Genomic DNA, 7,462 nt, shown 5'->3' with positions numbered 1-7,462 from the left:
ACAAACAAAAGCTGGGGGAGTTCATTACCACCAGGCCTGCCTTACAAGAGATGCTAAAGGGAGTTCTTTGAGTGGAAGTAAAAGAATACTAGTTAACATCATAAAAACATAAAAAGATAGTGTAAGTCTCACTGGTAATGGTAAATATATAGTCATAATTAGATTCTGAAATATGGTAATAGTGGTGCGTAATTCATTTACAATGCTAACTTTAAAGATAAAAAAAATGAATGTATTAAAAACTATACAATAGTCTGTTATTGGGGTGCCTGGGTGGCTCAGTCAGTTAAGCGTCCGACTTCGGCTTAGGTCATGATCTCACGGTCCGTGAGTTCGAGCCCTGCATCGGGCTGTGTGCTGACCGCTCAGAGCCTGGAGCCTGTTTCAGATTCTGTGTCTCCCTCTCTCTCTGACCCTCCCCCGTTCATGCTCTGTCTCTCTCTGTCTCAAAAATAAATAAACGTTAAAAAAAAAATAAAAGAAAACTATATAATCGTCTGTTATTAATTACATAGTATAAAAAGCATATAAGTTGTAACAGCAATAATGTAAGGTGTGAGAGAAGGAGAAATTAAAGTGTAGGGTTTATGAATGCTATTGAAGTTAAGTTGCTATCAGTTTTATTTATTATTTATTTTGTATGCAAACTTTTTATTGAACTATTATTTAAAATATCACTCTTCAAAGAGGTCACAAAAATTATAGCACTCAAATATTTTAGGTAAAACTCTTCAAGGGTAAGCTATTCTTTTTTTTTTTTTCAGTCAGCTTGTCCAAAGTTTAGCAGTGGAGGACACTGCTACAGAGACTTGCAGTTGGTTCAGACTCAGTTTCTGCTCATGCTATGTAGAGTATCCACGAAGTTTTTATTGTACTCTGCAATCTGCTTGGTCACATTTTTCATAATTGACTGGTAATCACTCTTTTGACTCTTGGTTGCTATGAATTTTTTCATCCAAAATTATTTTGCTCATGGTGTTGCCACTTCCTGTCTAAATTTGTAAGCTTAGAATGTGTCTCATTTTCTTGCAATTGTGTCTTTAGCATCTCATAGTTTACATTTAGCTTCTGTTATTTTCTTAAAGGCATTTCTACGGGTTGTTAATACTGTTCTCTCGTGATGTAATTTCTTTTTCTTTTCTTCACCTGATGATTTTAAAGCTGGAAAATCATTATATGTTTTCAAATCAGCTGTCATTTGCTTAATTTTGCTTTTCAGAGAATACTGTTCCTCAGTCATCTTACTTTGCAGAAGCTCCATTTTCTGTAGATCCAACTGTAGACATTGGCTATCTGAGGTCAAATTTCTAATTGTACTTTGTGATTTCTGCATTTCAGTAGATTTAAAGTTGAGATCATCCTACATCATCTTCAGCTCTTGGTTGGTGATAGAGGATATCTGTTTTATACAATTTATATTTCTACTACTGTGCTCCAAAAGTGTAACAATGTTGGCTTCTATCTGTGCCTTCTGTTCCAGTTCTTGATTCTTAGTTTCCTCAAAAGTCTCAATAAAAGTGTCCGTATTTTCCTCTCCCTGTTTTAGTTCCTTATGCTTCTGACTCATTTCACCATGGTGTTCTTCTAAATCCATGTCTAGTTGTCTAATTTCTTCATTAAATTGCTTTATTTTTTCTTTTATGTCTATTAGCTGTTGCTCCTTGCTGCCTATTTCCTGATTATCTTCTTTAACTTGCTTGAGTAATCTCTCTCTTTCTTTCATTGGAGATCCCATGCTTTTGTCTTCAGCAGTCATTTGGTCTTGATGGGACTCCAACTCATAAAGTTTTTGGTGCAGCAGTACAGCCTCCTATTTAACCTGGGAGTGTGCTATTTCAGCTTCCAAGCTCCCTTTTTTTTTATGTTCAGTGAATCTAGCTGTTGCTGAAGTGTATCTAATTCCTGCAACAGTTTCTCATTTGTGGTTTTCATTTCTATGTACCTGACTTGTTTTTCAGGAGATGTGTTTCTGATAATGTCATCTGCTGCTTGCTTTTCCTATTCAACTTCTTCTACTCTTCTAGTTTGTTTTTCCTTCGCTTGTCTTTCAGTAAATATGATATCCATATGTTGTGTGGATAGCTCATTTTGAGCTTTAAGCATGTTGTAATCATTCATTACTTCTTCCATTTCAGCACTGGTACTAAGTTTATCTATCAGCTTATTGTAGTTTGCTAGTTGTCTTTGAACTCTTTGATTTCAACAGCTAAAGTCTCAGCTCTCTTCTCATATGACAAATACACTGAATTCTCTTGATTGTACATTTCTATTTCTTTCTGAAGTTTATTAACTTCTATTGTAAGTTCATTTATTTTACTTTGAAGAAATCCAAGATAATAAGATTTGTCTAAAATTTGCCTCTGGGAACCTTTCATTCCAGTTTTCATTCCACTCAAACCTTGTTGTGTTATAGGACAATCATCAACTTTGATTTGAGAAGACAGAATTCCTCCTGTCCCTATGGGACCACCACCAGAGCCTGGTCTTGCTGTTCCAGGTGACATTCCAGTTGCCACTCGAATATTACCTGATGGGGGGTCATATTCCAGAAGGAGGTCTTCCAGTCAACCCCGTTCCACCTTGTGAAACAGGGCAAGCTGCTGAAGGTTTGTAATTCTTGGCCATTGTTTGTTTACTTTAACCACTCCCCTGGTGCAGCAGGAGGAAGGTTGTAGCAGGGGTACTCAAAGTTGTTTCCAGGTTTCTATCAGTTTTAAAATAGGGTGTTATAAGTTTAAGATATGTAAGCTTTATGGTAACCACAAGGGGAAGTTCTGTAGTAATTACACAAAGGAACACGATAAAGAAGTCAAACTGATATCAAAAGACATTAAAACACAAAAAGACAATAGGATAAGAAACAAGGAACAGTGGATCTACAAAACAACTAGAAAAGAATTAACAAAATTACAATAGTAAGTCCTTACCTATCAATAATTACTTTAAGTGTCCCAGATTAAACTCTCCAATTAAAAGACATATAAAGGCTGAATGGATAAGAAAAAAACAAGATCCAAATATGCTGCCCACAAGGAGCTCCCTTTAGCCTTAAAGACACACAGTGACTGAGAGTGAAGAGATGGAAAAAGACATTTCAAGGAAATGGTCACCAAAACAAGGAGGGTAGCTGTATTCATCTCAGACAAAATAGAGTTTAAACTGAAAGTGGTAAAAAGAGACAAAGAAGGTCATTGTATAATGATAAAGGGGTCAACACATCAAGAAAGTATGACAATTTGTGCACCCAACATGAAAGCACCTAAATATATAGAGCAAAACCTAGCATATCTGAAAGGAGAAGTAAAAAGTAATACAGTAATAGTTGGGAGCTTTAATACTCCACTCTCAACAATCGGTAGATCATCCAGACAGAGAATCAATAAAGAAATGATGGATTTGAGAATGCTATAGACCAAAATGACCTTACTGACATATATAGAACATTCTGTCCAACAACAACAAAATACACTATTTTTCTCAAGTGCAAATGGAACATTTTCTAGGAAAGGCCACATGTTGGGTGACAAGTTTCAGCAAATTCAAGAAGATTGAATTCATATCAAATGTTTTCTCTGAGCACAATGGCATGGAACTAGAAATCAGTAACAAGAGGAAAACTGGAAATTTTATGAACACATGGAAATAACCAATGGATCAAAGAAGAAATTAAAGGTGAAATTAAAAGTTTCTTGAGACAAAAAAAGAAACACAACATAACATACCAGAACTTGTGGGGTGCAGCAAAAGCAGTTCTAAGAGGGAAGTTTATAGTAGGAAATGCCTGTATTAAGAAGCAAGAAAGATTCCAAATAAACAACCTAACTCCATACCTTTAAGAAGTAGAAAAAGAAGAACAAACTGCGTCTAAAGTCAGCAGAAGAAAGGAAATAATAAAAATTAGAGCAGAAATAGAGAACAGGAAAACAATAGAAAAGATTAACCAAACTGTGTTGGTTTTTTGAGTTGATAGACAAAATTAACAAAACCTTAGCCAGAAGGAAAAAAGAGAGGATCAAATCAATACAATTATAAATGGAAAAAGAGACATTACAACTGATAGAAGAATCTGATGTTACAACCTAGAAGAAATGGGAGAATTCTTAGAAATATACGGCAAGACTGACCTGACTCAGGAAGAAATAAAAAATCTGAATAGACCAATTACCACTAAGGAGATTCAATTAAAAAAAAAAAAAAAAAGTCCCAATGAAGAAAAAGCTCAGAACCAGATGGTTTCATTGGTGAATTTTACCAAACATTTAAAGAAAAATTAACATCACTTTTCTAAAACACTGAAGCACTCTGAAACTCATTTTACAAAAAGGCCAGTATTATCCTGATACCAAAACCAGAAAAAAAACACTACTAGAAAAGAAAATTATAGGCCAACATCCCTAATTAATATAGATGCCAGAATTTTCAATAAAATAAAAAATGCCACAGCACCTTAAAAGGATCATATATAGCATGATCAAGTGGGATTTATGCCTGGGAAGCAAGGATAGTTTAACATATGTAGATCAACTAATGTGATACATCATATTAATAGAATGAAAGAAAAGAATCATGTGATCATCTCAATAGATGCAGAAAAAGCATTTGACATAATTCAACATCTATTCATGATAAAAATTCTTAACATATTAGGCATAGAAGAAACATATCTCAACATAATAAAGGCCATATATGACAAGTCCATGACTAACATCATATTGAATGGTGAGAGTTTAAAGCTTTTTTCTAAGATCGGGGATAAGACAGGGATGCTCACTCTCATCACTCCTTTTTGCCAGAGACCAGCTCCAGCAACCAGGGGTTCCTGAAGGATGAATGGCATCGGTGAAAAAGTGAAAATAAAATAAAACAAAAAATAAAAATGGACACAGACAACAGCAGTGTGTTGAACTGGCCGATTTACTGCAGTAAACGTGGCATTATATATGCTAGTGATTTTCTTGTAACATACGTCATCTATGTTTTTCTAACTTTTCCCAATTCTAAAATTGTTCCTTTGTATAACCACCCAATAAGGAATAACATGATTGTTTTGTCATAATGTTCCCTCCTGCCCTTTGCTTATTGATTAACTTATTTTATTGTTTTTATTATGTATCTATGTTTATAATTTATAAAGTATTTTCTTTGCTGTTTTCACGAAAGGCCATTTATCTTTCAACACCTCAAGTGGAACAGTTAACAGGGACATGACCTCTTAGTTGCTTCCCTGAACCATTCGTGGTTTTGAAGAACAAAAGTGTTTGCCTGGGTCTGAGGTGCCAGGAGGGGCCCAAGAGGGCCTTAGAAACCCACGCCTAATACATTCTCAGAGAGACAATGCACCTAGGAACCAATGAACCATTCTGTACTTTAACCAACTAGGTTCAATCATCATCTGGAATGCCTCCTGGGCGCCAGGTGGGCCTAGGGGTCAGAGTGACCTGTGTCCATAGATACACTCCTTAGTTACCGGAGTGGGGCTTTCGGATCCATATGTCTCTCCTTCGTTGGCTGCCTTTGCTGGCAAATGCATGAGGCTATCCTTCCTGTAAGTAGAGGAGTCTCAATAGGGAATGGCAAGGGATAAACGTAAGGCCGCACAATTTCTTGCGGAAGCTTATTTTCTTCCCTAACGGTTCTTTTCCCAGGGGGCCTGCCGAGGGCAATTCCCCAACAGACAATACCCCAGGTACTTTAAAGGCCAAATTACCTAAAAGCGGGAGTCCCAGAAGCTTCACTGTCACTGGGCTGCCCTGCAGTCACCAATCCGTCCACAGCCTGGGCCCTGCCACTCAGACTGGGTAGCTCGGCTTCCAGCACCTTTTCAACATAGTACTAGAAGTGCCAGCTAAAGCAATCAGTCAGGAAAAAGAAGTAAAATTGGCCTTTTTTGCAAATCCCATGATTTTATATATAGAAAATCCTAAAGATTCAACCAAAAAAACTCTTAGATCTAATCAATGAATTCAGTAAAGTTGCAAGAAACAAAATTAACATAGAAAAATCAGTGGCATTTTTATACAGTAACAGTGAAATTTCTGAAAAAGATAAATAAATCCCTTATAATAGCATCAAAAATGGTAAAATACTTAGGAATGAATTTAACTAAGGAGGTGAAAGATCTTTACTCTGAAAACTATAAGACACTGATGAAAGAAATCACAGAAGAAACAAATAAAAGGAAAGGTATCCTGTGTTCATGGTTTAGAAGAAATAACATTGTTAAAATGCCAGTATTACCAGTGACCATTTATAAATTCAGTCTTTATTGAGATTTCAATGTTATTTTTTATAGAAATAGAAAAAAACAATCCCAAAATTTATATAGAACCACAAGAGACTATGAATAGCCAAAGAAATCCTGAGAAAGAACAAAGCAGGAGGCATCACATGTCTTGATTTAAGCTATACCATAAAGCTATGATGATCAAAACAGTATGGTACTGTCATGAAAACAGACAAATAGACCAGTGGAGCAGAGTTGAGAATCCAGAAATAAACCTAAGCATATACAGTCAGCTAATATTTGACAAGTGAGTGAAGAATACTCAATGGAGAAAAGATAATCTTTTCAATAAATAGTGCTAGGATAATTGGATATTTACATGTAAAAGAGTAAAATTAGACCGATGTCTTACCCCACTCACAAGAATTAACTCAAAATGGATTAAAGACTTAAATGTAAGGCTTCGAACCATGAACTAGTAGAAAACATAGGAAGAAGACTCCTTGACATGGGTCTTGGTAATGATTTTTTGAATGTGATGCCTAAAGCACAAACAACAAAATAAAAAATAAACAAGTGGGACTATATTAAATTAAAAGGCTTTTGCACAGAAAAAGAAGCCATCAACAAAGTGAATAGACAGTCTACAGAATGGGAAAAATATATGCAAATAATATATCTGTAAGAGGTTAATATTCAAAATATATAAAGAACTCATACGACTCAGTAGAAAAAACCCCAAATAATCCAATTAAAAAATAAGCAAAGGACCTGAATAGACATTTATCCAAAAAAGATACATAAAGGGCCAATAGGTACATGGAAAGATATTCAACATCACTAGTCATTAGGGAAATGGAAATTAAAACCATAATGAGATATCACTCCATGCCTGTTAGAATGGTTATCATTTAAAAGGATAAAAGAATAACAAATGGTGGTGTGGATGTAAAGAAAAGGGAACCTCTTGTGCACCCTTGGTGGGGTTGTAAAATTGGTACAGTCACTATGGAATGTAATATGGAGGATCCTCAAAAAAGTAAAAATAGAACTACCATGTGATCTAGAAATTCTACTTCTGGGAATATATCCAAAGGAAACAAAAACACTGATGTGAAAGGATATCTGCACCCTTATGTTCATAGCAGCCTTATCTACAATGGACAAGACATGGAAACAATCTAAGGATCCATTGATGGATGACTGGACAAAGTTGTGGTATGTACATATACACAATTA

The 7,462-nt window shown here is 35.4% G+C and overlaps 1 pseudogene; it reads right to left on the bottom strand.

Annotated features, from left to right (window-relative positions):
* Positions 1-826: 826 nt before the first annotated feature.
* On the bottom strand, positions 827-2,625 carry LOC115513388 (annotated as a pseudogene).
* Between the last annotated feature and the right edge of the window lie 4,837 nt (positions 2,626-7,462).

The sequence above is a fragment of the Lynx canadensis genome, chromosome B2 (genome assembly GCF_007474595.2).
Source record: "Lynx canadensis isolate LIC74 chromosome B2, mLynCan4.pri.v2, whole genome shotgun sequence".
Taxonomy (NCBI): domain Eukaryota; kingdom Metazoa; phylum Chordata; class Mammalia; order Carnivora; family Felidae; genus Lynx; species Lynx canadensis.
The sequence above is the reverse complement of the archived record's forward strand: the minus strand, read 5'-3'. Positions and strand labels throughout refer to the sequence as shown.